This window comes from Schistocerca serialis, chromosome 6 (assembly GCF_023864345.2).
Source record: "Schistocerca serialis cubense isolate TAMUIC-IGC-003099 chromosome 6, iqSchSeri2.2, whole genome shotgun sequence".
NCBI classification, from domain to species: Eukaryota; Metazoa; Arthropoda; class Insecta; order Orthoptera; family Acrididae; genus Schistocerca; species Schistocerca serialis.
In genome coordinates this window covers 22,959,121-22,973,399 of record NC_064643.1, presented here as the reverse complement: position 1 = coordinate 22,973,399, position 14,279 = coordinate 22,959,121, and the positions used below count along the sequence as shown (strand labels likewise).

Here is a 14,279-nt window from a genome sequence, read left to right as displayed (position 1 = left end):
CCAGCTTATAGTTCATCATTAGGCATCCTCATCCATGTAAACATCCTGGTCATACCACTGTGGGATAGTGTTTAAATTTGTTTTTTTTAGTTGTACATTTCTTGTTGTAAATATCCTTTGTCAAACGATTTGCTCTCTCCAGTTTGCTGACTCTTGCATCTACTGTTAATTCTTCTAGTCCATTTTGTTGTACAGTTTGTCCAATATATTTAAATTTACTTAGTAATGCTATTTTACATTTTTGTTTTTCTAAGAATGTTGATGCATTGTTTGAAATTGTCATCAATGTTGTTTTTTCGTCTGAAATTTTGGGACCAGCTCTCTTTGCTATTTCTTCCAAAAGATTTCTTTTAATAACTGTCTGTCAGATTTTTTGAAAGTATATCAGAATCATCTGCAGAAGCCAGGCAGTTTACCTTAATTCCATTTGTTTTTCGTCCTAAAACTATTGGTTCAATTTTGTGATTTTTTTTCTCCAAATTCCAATAACTTTCTATTTTTTCTAGAATGTAGTGTTACAGTAAAGGTGATAAACTGTCCCCTTGTCTAACACCAGTTTTTATTTCAGATGGTTGAGATACTTCTCCCATAAATTTAGCTTCAGTCACCCTATTTGCTAGTGTTTTGAGGATTATGTTTGCTTTAACACAAAATTCTTTGATGATTTTACCCATAATTTCTCTGCCTACCAAATCAAATGTTTTCTTGAAACCAATACGTGATACTATTATTGGTTTGGTGATTAACAGTCTGTGGAGAATTATCAATTTTCTAATAAACATCTGTTCTGTGCAGGGTCTTCCCTTTCTAGAGCTCCTTGAGATTCTCCCAGTTATTTGTCTAAAGTTTCTACAACTCTGTCCAGAGAATTTTTGATAATATTTTGTATACCACTGGCAGAAGTCAGGCATCTCTGCAATTGTTGACATTTTGTGTGTCCCCTTTTTTTCATAGCTGTGGATTAATGCTTTCAATAATCTCTTCAGCTTTCCAAATGTTCTCAAACAGCAGTTGTAGATCATTTGTGTGTTCTGACTATTTCAATAATTTTGCTGTAGTGGAGTCTTCATTTGTTGCTTTGAAGTTTTGGAATGATTTGATGGCTTCATGAATTTATTGTTCTGTTAGTGGAAAATCTTCCTCCAGATGTTGTGGGACTGCTATTATATATTGCTACAATGTGCTGTTATTGTTATTGTTGTTGTTGTTGTTGTTGTTTGGTTGCCTGTTCTTCAGCACTATCTTTCTGTTTCGTTTATCTATTTGCCACCATTTTAGCCCATTTACCAGTATTTTCAGCTTGTTCTTCACTTATTTGACCTTTTGGTGGCTCCTCTTGAAGAGATCTTATTTCTCAGCATTTAAAATTACATCATCTGCTGCTCTTTCACATCTGAATTTCATCATGTCCAGTCTAGTTTTTTCATTCATTTAACCATCCATCTTCCATGACTCAAGATCCTAAATTTTCATCCTTATTTCTTGAACAGTCTCATTTCTCTTTTTACATTTTCCAGATGAAGAAACTTTTGGTCCTCAAAGCTAAGATTAGTATCACTTTTTTTTATTTGTTTCTGCCTATGGCTGCTATATCTCTTTAGTTAGAATATTTTCTCTCTCTGTATTTGATTATAGTCTAAGTCTGAATATTTTTATAAGTACATTTATTGCTGTAGCAAAGAGTAAAATAAATTGTATTGCACTGCCTGTAGCATGTAGCACCATTTTGACTGTTAGTCCTCTTGCTGTACAAAAAGTAGCTTTGATGATTACTTAATGCAAGTATTTTGTAAGAGCTGTGGAATGGTTAGTATCTGTTTATATTTTTCTGATTAATTCAAGCTCGTCAATGCACATCCTGTGTTAAGGAAATATTTGCACTGAATTTACTGTGTGTTAAATATAAGCAGTGGATCCATTGGGGTAGTCTTTTTGGTAGAAATATGTCAAGGTGAACAAAACAGGAGATGGTGAAGGAAGAGAGGGAAAAGATCAACATTTGCTTCTCATCAGCAATATAACTGGGTTGAAACATTCAGTGAAAATTATCTGTGACAGGAAGTTGTCAGAAATACATTTTTTGAAGAAACTTTATGTTTGTATAAGCATTTATTAAATTTAAAAATTGGATTTCATGTGTTAATACAAAAGGTAATGTTTTGCATTGCAGGCATGCTGAACCTGTCAAAGATGAAGAATCGGCCAATGATTCTTATTGGAGGATAACAGTATGTATAACTTAAACTTGAGATTCTTGAAAATAAAGCTAGTCAGTATTTCTTAACAGTACTGATTTAAATACATCTAAAAGATCGCTGTTACCTAAATGAAAGTTGACGAGCAAAGTCTTAGTGGACATTTGTATAAATTTGTCATAGGTGTTATTTACAAGAAGAGTAAATAGTTTCAATAGGAATGTGGTGAGACATTTAACAAATGTGATGACCACACATTAATAGGACCTTGTAACACTACCATTATGATATTAGTATGCTTTTATGTAAATAACAGAAACCCTGTCCCTATGTTGCCACGTATAACCCTCTTACTAAAATTTAGTTTAGTTTCCAAATAAAATACACTGTGGACGGATAGTCCTGTTTATAGGAAAAGATAATCAATAGAGTTATCCTTCTTACAGGATTTACCGTGTGTTGCATCTAATGGATAAGTAAATTGGACTATTCACTTCTTTTCCTAAGATCTTACCCAGTGGCTAGATAGAAACACAGTATGAATAATAATATACTGAAGCTAGGACAACTCATTTCCAAGTTCATTTAGTGGTTTAAAACATGTACTTAATGGTCACCAACCTATCCTGGCAATGAAATAGTGAAGTATTGGAGAAGCAGAAATGTGAATTTTGCCTACTTTCTTGCTACTGTTTAGTTTGGCTCTTCGAATAAATTACCCCACTTAAACAATTTTGGGCTACATCTTTATACATTATGATTTAAAAAAAGAAAAAGCCCAGTAGATAACTTCAAGGAAGGTAAAAAAAATTAGCCGGGGATGGGGGGAACAACCTTTAGAAAAGCACTTTCCATAATCAAGAAACTTAAATACTTAGACACTAAAGCACACACTTTTTAACTGAACATTTCACTTAAAGAAAACCTCTTTCTTGGTGGAATTTACTTTCAAAAGCTATTATTCTTTGAACTAATTCTGTATAGCCATCTAACAGGTTCTAGTAACTTGGCTTCACTCTGATTGAATTTTATGTAAGCAAACTATAACACTTTGCAATAGTTAAGAAAACATTTTTATTATTTACACTAAAGCAATTTAAATGGTGCCTCTTTATATTAACTTGGCACTTCAAAATGGCTCTGAGCACTATGGGACTTAACATCTATGGTCATCAGTCCCCTCTTGGCACTTCACTCTGATTGAATTTTATGTAAGCAAACTTTAACACTTTGCAATAGTTAAGAAAACATTTTTATTATTTACACTAAAGCAATTTAAATGGTTCCTCTTTATATTAACTTGGCACTTCATAAGTCTGTAAAACAGGACACTCGGATCAATCAAACACCAGGAAGGAACCCTATACAGATGTATGATTAGGATGAAATGACAGGGTGAGCCAGTTTCCGTAAATTTCAAGAATGATTATTAAATCACAGTTTAAATTAATGGTTCATGCTGTACAAAGGTAAAAATAGAAAAAAATCTTATCTGGTGGCTATAGGCTTGGGTTTGGCGAACAGTTATGACGGCTACACTACCCACACTATGGCCTGCAAGTTTCTTGCTGTATGGGCTCAATTTCTCTTCTTGGCTTCATTCAGTTTTACATACAGTAGCTCAACAACTCGCAGCTATGCTGTAAGCTGTTTGCAGTCTTCAACCAAGGCATTTTTATGAAAATTTGCAGGCAAAGCTTCTGCTCCACAAAGGAGTTACCTCAATCACTGCTGCCTACAGACTGTGTGACTTACTTCCCACACTTGCTCAAGGTAGCACGCCAATTCGCCTTTCGCACCTTTTCCACTCCCCACAGCTATTTTCGTTTCAAACAAAAGCACACTGGCTTTTACATAACACCTATTTCTTACATTGTTCCTAAGCATGACCATTTCTTAAATTGTCAAATTTACATCAACATGAACAATTTATACACACAAATATTTTTAAATACAAAATGTTATCAAAACATTATTTAGACCCTTGGTATCCTTTGTAGAGGACTTGGGCAGGTTTGTCCCATCCTAGTACACATTATTTTGTTACCTCCCTTCAGATATTCCATTTAGCTACATCTACAATAATTCCCAATGTTCTGCCTTTTGAGGTGTCCAGTGCGGGTTGTTTTTATTTTTTATTTGATATGCGTATTCCATAGATCCGTACATGCGAGTGATTCGCCTGGATGTGGAACGTGTCAATACAATTGTACAAATACAATTAATGCTACAGAATAGTAATATAATTCAATGATATAGATATTACAAGCTGTCATTAAACTAGTATAGCAATTCTCAACATAACATTATAACTATAACATTAACACTATAACATTAACATAATATTGTATCATCCATCTAATAACTAAGAGACTAAATACATCTATTATTAAGGGAGGGCATTACTTCTGGAAAAGAATTCATCTAACGAGTACAGTGGATGGTCGAGCAGGTATTTTTTTAACATACCTTTGAACAGCGTTTCATTTTCTATTGTACATTTAATATAATTAGGCAATGCATTAAAAGTCTTTATAGCCGCATACTTTACTCCCTTCTGTACAAGTGTTAAATTTTTTAGTTCAACATGTAGATCATCTTTACCTCTAGTATTGTAGTTATAGTATGAACAATTTGTTTCATACTGAGCATAGTCTTTATTAACTACATTCATCAGAGAGTATATGTACTGACATGTTGTGGTCAGAATACCTAACTGTATAAAAAGTTTTCTACATGAGGTTCGTGGAGGAACCCCACACATGATTCTGACTGCTCTCTTCTGAGCATTTAAGATTTTTTTTGAGGCTGGTGAATTACCCCAGAATATTATTCCGTAACTCATTAATGAGTGAAAGTACCCAAAGTAAGACGATTTTAAAATGTTGATGTCCCCAAAATGAGTAATTATTCTTAGAGCAAAAGTTGCTGATGAAAGCCTTTTTAGAGTAAGGGACACATGCTGTTCCCAGTTGAGCCTACTGTCAATGTGAACCCCCAGGAATTTAGTGGATTGCACCTGTTCTAGTTCCTGGTTGTCATGAGCAATTACTATACTTTCTAGAGTTTTATTTTTGTGTGGAACTGTATAAAATTAGTTTTTTTAATATTAACTGAAAGAGAATTAATTGAAAACCAAGCTGTAACTTCTCTGAGTATATCATTAACATCAGTCTCCATATCAGCAGTAGACTGACCATCAACGACAATGCTTGTATCATCAGCAAACATTGTGAATTCACAATTTTTACTAATGGACAGGGGTAAATCATTAACATATATTAAAAACAGCAAGGGTCCAAGGACAGATCCCTGGGGAACTCCATGCTGAATTTTGCCCCATTCAGAATCCACTAGATTAGGAGATCCTTTGTTGCAGCCATGTAGAACCACCTTTTGTTTCCTGTCTTGAAGATATGATTTTAGCCAGTTACCTATAGGCCCTTTGATTCCGTAATGATAGACCTTCTCCAAGAGTATCTTGTGGTTTACACAATCAAAGGCCTTGGAAATATCACAGAAGACACTAACTGGTGACTTCTTACTATTAATAGGCTCCAAGACATCATTTGTGAGTGAATATATGGCACACTCTGTGGAAACCCCTTTTTGAAAACCAAACTGTCTGTGGTTAATAATATTAAGTTTATCAAGATGTGCCACAATCCTGTTATACACTGCCTTTTCAAGAACCTTTGAGAATGTTGTTAAGAGAGAGACAGGACGATAATTTTTTACATCTGTAGCATCGCCAGACTTGAAAAGAGGTCTCACAGTGGCATATTTCATTCTCTCTGGAACAACTCCCTCATAAAGAGACATGTTGCAAATGTGAGCAAGTACTACACTTACATCATTACTGCAGGCTTTCAACAGTTTATTAGAGATGTTATCTATACCTGAAGATCCTTTACTTTTCAATGAGTGAATTATTTTTTTTATTTCATTAACAGTTATGGGTGTTACATTTATATCATTAAAACATTGTGGGAGGTTAAGTTTCAGAATATCTAAAGCTTCTCTTAGGTCACCACTGAACCTATTTGAGAGGTGACACTTAGAAAGTGGTTGTTAAATGTGTCTGCTATCTGTTTACTATCAGTTATTTCCAAATCGTTAATTTTTAGAACAGCAGATTTTTCATTGTCAGATGGTGAAGTACCTGTTTCCCTCTTTATTACATTCCAAATCGTTCTGATTTTATTGTTTGAACAGTTAATTTTAGATTGCATGCACATACTTTTAGATTTTTTAATGACTTTAGTTAAGATTTTGCAGTATGTCCTATAATATTTCATCTGCAGGGGATTATTGGATTGTCTAGATATTATATACAGTTCCCTTTTTCTCTGGCATGATATTTTTATGCCCTTGGTCAGCCATGGTTTTTTGCTTGATTGCCTGTTCTGTAGTCTACAGACCTTTTTTGGAAAGACATTTTCAAATATATCTGATAATTCATCAGTAAATAAATTATATTTTGTATTAACATCATTTGCAAGATAAACATACCTCCAGTCAGTCTCCCGAATGCATAATTTGAATTTTTGGATATTTTCCTCATTCATGTTTCTAATGGTTTTCCACTGTGCACTAGCTTTGTTCTGATTTGTATTAAAGTTGTCAATTGTGAGTATTTGCCCATCATGATCAGAGAGTCCATTTATGACTTTTTCAACTTTGATGTGATTAGTTTTACTCATATCTACAAAGATATTGTCTATTAGAGTGCTGGAAGTGGCAGTAGTTCTTGTGGGAAAACTGACAGTGGAGACAAGGTTGTAGGTATGCATTAAGTTTGCAAACTCTGTCTTAGAAGATGAGCTTCCTAGGAAATCTATATTAAAATCTCCAGTCACTATAATGTCCCTATTTTTTCTTGTGAGATACAATAGCACAGAATCTAATTGTTTCATGAATACTTTAAAATTACCAGATGGAGCCCTGTATACTGCTACGATTACCAGTTTCTTGTTACCTTCTACTATTTCTGTGACACATGCCTCAAAGTCTTTCTCTACACAATATTTCTCTACATTTATTGTATCAAAGGACAGGCTGTTTTTCACATAAATAACTGCCCCACCTTTGCACATATGCTTTCTACAAAATGAGGTAGCTAAACCATAATTTGGTATATTGAGCATTTCAATGCCAAAAGTGATATGGTGTTCTGTCAGACAGAAAATATGAGCACAATTTGCGCCTGTTGGTTCATCAATATTTACAATAAATTGGTCTAACTTACAGAGCAGGCTTTGAATATTTTGGTGAAAAATTTTGAGCTCATTTTTAATTACATGATTAGTTGTGGTGTTACCATTGCTAGGACTGAGTTTTATTACTTTTGACATACCAGTATTACAGGAACAGTTTTCTGCAGGGAAGAGGGAGCTGTTGTGCTGGTAACACCCACATTTGTTGTTATTAACTACATTACTTACATTCTGATTGGAACCTTCCCCCTTCTGCCCCAGTACCATAAAAAATCCCCATTTGCAGCTGAGGACTTTCTTGATCTCAGGCACATCCTATGTGGAGCAGCTGCAGTCACTACTGTGATCCTTTTTGCCATAGAGGGTGGATCTCCTGTTGGTGAGGTTTCTACACTGTCGGCTTATACACTTGATCCTGTGGGGGTTGGTGTTGATTCACATACAGGTGCTGCTGCATATGAAGTCTTCCCTTCAGCTGTTCCATTAGGTTTGAAGGAGTATTTTGACGACACTGTATGTGTTTCTTCCAATGGTACAGTTTCAATGGACACAGGTGCTTTTAGAATGATTGGAGGAGTGGTGTTTTCAAATAGTTTGAATGTTTCTGCTAATAATGCTTTAGCGAGTACACGTTTTCCTAGCCAGTTCCTGTGCATTCCATGCCGAGTAAAATGGTTTCTCTCTTCGGAATTACTGTCCAAAAACTTCACGTCCTTGAATGCTTTGCATACCTTTTGAAACATTCTGTTTGTGAATTTGATTTCATTATTTACACATGAACTGTTTATTAGGTCATGTCTATATGGGATGCTAACGATGATTGTTTTTCTTGGCGAGATTCTTTCCAGTGCATTTCGCAATGCTGTGATTGCATTTTTCGACTCATTTTTATAAACATCGTTAGCTCCAGCAATAATTACACAAACATCGTTTGGTTGAGGGCTTAAATCTTTAATTATTTGCTGGAAAGGAGCCCCGGGTTTTACTGTGGCAGTAACGGAAAATTTAGATTGCATATTCGTAAGAATAGTGGCTAAATCTCATCCATGGCTGTCTGCAAAGATATAAACTTTTGGTTTTGTCTCGTCTTCTCTCAATAATTTCATTTGTCGGTGTTTCTCTTGTGCAATGGGCGCAAACGAGTTTTTCGTAACTATAGCAGATATTGGAGCACTTTGAATTTCAGTAACGGTTTCTTTGAGAGTGTTGTAGTTTTCACTTTGTACATTTTTCACAAAAGGATTAAAATCGACATTCAAAGAATTAATTAACGATTCGATGTCATTCATATATTTTTTAGCTATTGCAAGTTCTTCTTTCAGCACATCAGAGATGAGTTCTTCAGTACCAGCATTATACATCTTGACTGCACTTTTTCGACCACTGCACTTAACAAAGCCACATACACAATTCGGATTTATCACTTTTCTGTTGTTCATACACGATAGATGGATCCATATATGTGAAAAAGAGCACAAACAAATACCGCTATGAATACTGTTTTGGCAGACTATGCACTTTAAACTAAATGTAATACGATTTTCTACGGCACGATTTACTACTGCTTGCATACTCGACGCCACTTCCTGGGTGTATTGTATCGAGTTAGCTTTTTCAAATTTCCATGTGGGTTTATCAATGTATTTTGTAACTGATATTTCAGCACCAATGATAACTTTTGTGAGCCAATGTACACTCCTTGAAAAATGTTTCAGTACCCACTATTGAGTGATTCAGTGGTAATTTGTTCTCATCAGTGGAAAAGATGGATGGGTAAGGTTTTGTATCAGTTTCCATCTGCCTGCCCAAAACGTTTTAAATTCCTTGGCATCAAACTTAGATAATTTCTTGTGTGTTGATCCATTCGAACAATGGTTCTCTATGTTTGTCTCTATTTATGTATCTCCGGGTTGTGTTTTGGAATTAAAATCTTAAACATATACGTGCTGTCTAGTTGCTGTGTGTAAGACTAGTGTCAGACTCTTTCCGTTAGGTGATTTGTGGACTGATGTAATAACCAGGCCTTTGAGTTTTATTCTAATTACTTCTACATCACTAATTTTCTGACAGCTTAAGCCAGCATAATCCAAGAGCTGTTTCTTTTTTCATTTATTGTGGTAGCACCTAACAATTGAGAGGAGTATTGATATTGCTTTATATTGCGTAATCTTGCATGTAGCTTCTGAATTATCACCTAAATGCATTTCCTATAGAGCTATAATACTGATGGCATGCTCATCATCTAATTTGCTTTGGTAACTGCATTTGTCACTTGTTAATCCTACGTTAATTTGCATAATATGGACACCTTGCCTGATAATTTTTGACTGTAAGCTCTGAGAAGTGCTGGACCATCTTTTGTGTAGAGTTTTTGCTGTATGCTCCTGCAGTCACACTGCCTTGGTGGACCATCTCGGGGGTTGTCTACATGCCACACAACAGTCTTTTTGGTGTCCCGTGTGAATGATTCACTGGTAAATATCCTGTCCCATACACTTTTGTTTGTAGACAATACTTCTGTGTTAGCTGAAAATAGAGCCAGGAAGCAGTAGTCTCAGTACCTCAGAGAATTAGTTTCAGGTAAAGTATATGGATCTAACATATCTAAAATGCACATGGTTTAGTTTGGAAACCACACAAACACCCAAATGTACACACCCGCAGTAGCTGCACGGGGTGGGGTGGGGGGGTTGGGGGGGGGGGGAGGGGGGGGCAGAGTGATTGGAGAAGACAGTACATTGTCTGAATGGGAAAAGATTGGTGGGTACAGAAGAGAGAAGGGAAAAGGTGAAGTGATACAGTGGGAAACAAATTAGCAGAGGTTTAGGTCAGGTGGATGGCACTAGATGTGCTGGAGAGACAATTTCCACCTGCGTAGGTCAGAGAAACTTGCACTGGAAGGGAATATCCAAATGGTATGTCTAGTGAAGCAGTTGTTGAAGTGGTGTACAGCCTCTTGGCAACTGCAATGTCAAGTCTGTGGTTTGCCACAGTTTGGTGCTGGACATTACTGCGAGTGAACAGTTGGTTACTTGTCATCCCTACATGGAAAATTGTATGGTAATTGCAGCATAGCTGATTTTTAACAGGTTGCTTTTGCACATGATCGTGCCTTTTATATGGTGGGAGATTCCTGCGACTGGACTGCTGTAGGAGGTGGTGGGTGGATCTGTGGGACAGGTCTTGCACCTGGGTCACTCACAGGATTAGGGGTGGACAAGGATGTTCTCTAGATTGTGTGGGCAGTGGAACATTACTTTGCAGGAATAGGGTAGTATCTTGAGTACAGTATACCCCATCTGAGATAGCCAAAGCTCCAGTGAAGGATGTGGTTGAGCTTTTCAAGGCCTGGGTGATTAGATGAGTGCTGACCATTGTCTGGTTAGCAGGGTTACAGGTGTGAAATGAGGAGATGGCACGGGAGATCTATTTATGAATGAGACGGATAGGATACTGTGGCTCTGGTAGTGCTATTGCCATATTTAGACAACTCCTGCTTTCCACTGGGGATAGTGAGTCCACGTGTGACAAGGCTGCATGGAAGAGCCTTTTTGACATGGAATGGGTGACGGCTGTCAAAGTGGAGGGAGGTACTGTTGGTGGTTGGTCCACTTGACATGTATTTATGGATATCGATGTCTAGTGATATGGCGCATTGAGTTGAGAATAATCAGGTTAAGATGATTTGGGAGTAGGTTTTTAGGTTATGGAAGAAGCAGTCTATACCATGAGTCCAGATCATGAAAATGTCTCAATTACTCTGAATCAGACAATGGGTTTTAGGTGTTGACAGGATAGGAAGGACTTCTCCTGATGGCCAATATAAAAGCTGGTATAGGATGGCACCATGCGAGTACCCATGGCAGTACTACAGATTTGTTTATACAGGGATAATCACTTAAAACCTGCACCACAAACATTGCAGAAATGGAAAGTGCTATTGATGTGTGGTTTTCACAGAATGGATTGGTAGTTGGGGGCTTATGCTAGTAACCAACCAACAGGTTGTAGTGATATTAGAAAGTGCATTTTTTGTGCAAACATAAACTTTTTGAAATGAAACTATGCCTATCGGTATTAACTAAAAGTAGGGTAAATTAGTCTATCAGCGGTGTTTGTTGCAGGAGTCTAGTGTGAGCCATTCATGAGATATCATATTTTGAAAAGGTCCCACGCCAACACTTGTACATTAGCTGTAAAGTTCCCACACCAACACTTGTACATTAGCTGCGGTAGCACACACCAAAGAACAGTCCAAGTCCATACACTAGTTATGTGGATTGTGACCAGTAATGAGACAATTGATCATCACAGGCTGTGTTCAAAATGACCACTGGCAGCACCAGTATATGCTCCCATTCTGGTATGGAAAGACTGCTGCACACATACCAGTATTTCAGCAGGGACAATCTGACAGGCTGCAGTAATACATCATTGCATATCATCAGATGTAGTTGGTATGCCCTTGTAGACAGTCTTTCAGCTTTCCCCATAGAAAAAAAGTCTCCAGGCATGAAATTTGGCGAATGGATCAACCGAGATACAGGTCCTCTGCATCCAATCTAATGATTTGTAAACAGTTTGTGAAGCCATGTTGTACTTCGTGCACTGTGAGTTGTACAGCCATCGTATTGGTACCACAAGTTGCTCCTAGTCTGCAGAGGAATCTCTTCTAGCATCCGTGGAAGATGATTTGTTAGGAGGCTGTGATACTTGTGCGCATTCAGTGTTCTTTCTAAGAAAAACGGGCCTATGAGCTGATGGTTCACTGCCTCACACCACACGTTTACACTCCAAGGATGCTGAGATTCCACCTGCCACAGCCAAAGACAATTGTTAACAGACCAATTGTGCTTATTTCAGCACTTTACCAGGCCACGATTGTTAAAATTTCCTTCACCGCTAAACAAGATACATGATACAGCTGGAGTATCCTGTCTTAATTCCCATGTATGGAAGTTAACACAATTCTCTTGATCAATTCCATGCAGCTCTTTATAGAAAGGGATACACCTATATCAATGGAGAATGCATAGGACACTTGCCCGATTAATGCCATTTCCACATGCGATTGTGCAAGAGGTAACATGTGGATCAACTACTTGTTTCATCTGTTATGTTGCTAAGAGTTAGGCTATGACTTCCACATAACTGGTTGAAGAGGTTGCCTAGCAACTACCCACACACACAAACACACTGTAAGCAAACAACATCATACCTAGCAACTACCCACACACACACACAAACACACTGTAAGCAAACAACATCATACCTAGCAACTACCCAGATTGAGTGGCACAAACTAGTATTGGTGTGGAAACTTTTAAAAATACTGTATCTCATTGACAACCTGTACTAGAATCCTGCAACAAACCCCACTGACATTCTGATTTACCATATTTTTAGTTTGTTAATGTCAGTAAGCACAGTTTCATTTAAAAAGTGTACATCTGCGCAAGAAAGGATTTTTACAATCTGTTGATTGGGTAACAGTAATGAGTCCCTGTCTACCAATCCATTCAGTCAAAGCCGCAAATCAATAGCACTTCATACTTGTGGTGCGAGCTTTAGGCATTTCACCCTGTGACTTGGTCTTTGAAAGTGAAATAATTGTGAGTCAGGATGTGTTTGGGGAAGGGGATTTGGAAAGAGGTGGTGGGTTTGGTATCAGGAGGATGTTTGGAAAGTGAGGCCATGGGCATGGGGGATGTTGTAAAATGATGTTGCATCCATAGTAACCAGTAAGGAGTCATGTGGTAGCAAAACAGGAACTGCAGAAAGGCGGTGAAGGAAGTAAGCATTGTCTTCACTGTAGGATGGGAGGTTACAGACAATGGTTTGCATGTGATGTTCAGTGGGAGGATTGTACCCAGCCACAGTTGGGCAAGTGGAGAGACCTGTGTAGTTGGGTTGGCGAATAGGTAAAAAGGAAGGAGTGGTGTGAGGAGGGAGATAGATCCAGGAGTCAGGTTATGGGATGGACTTAAGGTCTTGGAGAGCTGCTGGAGTCTTGTTGGAATTCACGGATGTGATCATGGTTGTAAGGTTTGTATGCAGAGGTGTTAGAAAGTTGGTGAAGACTCTCAGCCACATAGTCACTATGATTCATGAACACTGTGATGAAGCTTTTATCTGTAGGAAAGATGATAAGGCACGGATTGATTTTAAGGATATGGGTAGCTGTGTGTTAGATAGGAGTGATGTTGGTCTCACTAGGGAGGATTTAGGAAAGGAAAGTAAGGCCGGGTTAGAAGTGATGAATTCCTGAAAGATAACCAAGAGATGACTGGCTGGAATGGGAGGTTCAGGGTGGGAGGGAGGCTGGAACTGTTTTAAGCAAGGTTCTATGTGAGGTTTTTGTTGGCTGTTATTAGTGGGATGCATCATCATCATCATTTAAGACTGATTATGCCTTTCCGCATTCAGTCTGGAGCATAGTCTTGATCTATTTCAACAGTTTTTATACCCCTTCCCTTCCAACACACACACACTAGCCACCAAGGAAGAGCCTACAGCTTTGATTCAACCCCCCCCCCCCCCCCCCCCCGCCTCTTCCAGTCATACCCTCATACCTCCGTAACGCACATTGAAGAAATTTCAGCTGCAGAGATTAGGTAAGGAAAGAAGGTCCTTTACAAGTCCAGCACACTTGAATTTAGGTTTTGGGCTAACGGTGAGGCCTTTAGAAAGTACCAAGACGTCTGCAGGGCTAAGAGTTGTGGCAGAAAGGTTGACAACAGTTTTACAGGATTGGTGCTTAGGATGTATATATCTCATGGAGGATGGAGGAATTCGTTGCGATTGTGGAAGATGGAGTATCGAACAAAGCATAGTTAGGGAGGTATGAGGGTACGACCGGGGGGGGGGG

General features: G+C 37.8%; 2 protein-coding genes across 2 annotated transcripts in view; both read left to right on the top strand.

Moving 5' to 3' along the window:
- The window catches only part of LOC126485158 (GTP 3',8-cyclase-like), a 293,950-nt gene that overhangs the window by 162,588 nt on the left and 117,083 nt on the right, over window positions 1-14,279 (top strand). The window lies entirely within an intron of this gene.
- LOC126485159 (cyclic pyranopterin monophosphate synthase-like) overlaps window positions 1-14,279 on the top strand; it is a 74,157-nt gene that overhangs the window by 19,964 nt on the left and 39,914 nt on the right. The window contains exon 2 of the mRNA XM_050108831.1: window positions 2,171-2,228. The gene's annotated coding sequence lies outside the window, so the exon portion shown is untranslated. The remainder of the gene's footprint in view (window positions 1-2,170; window positions 2,229-14,279) is intronic.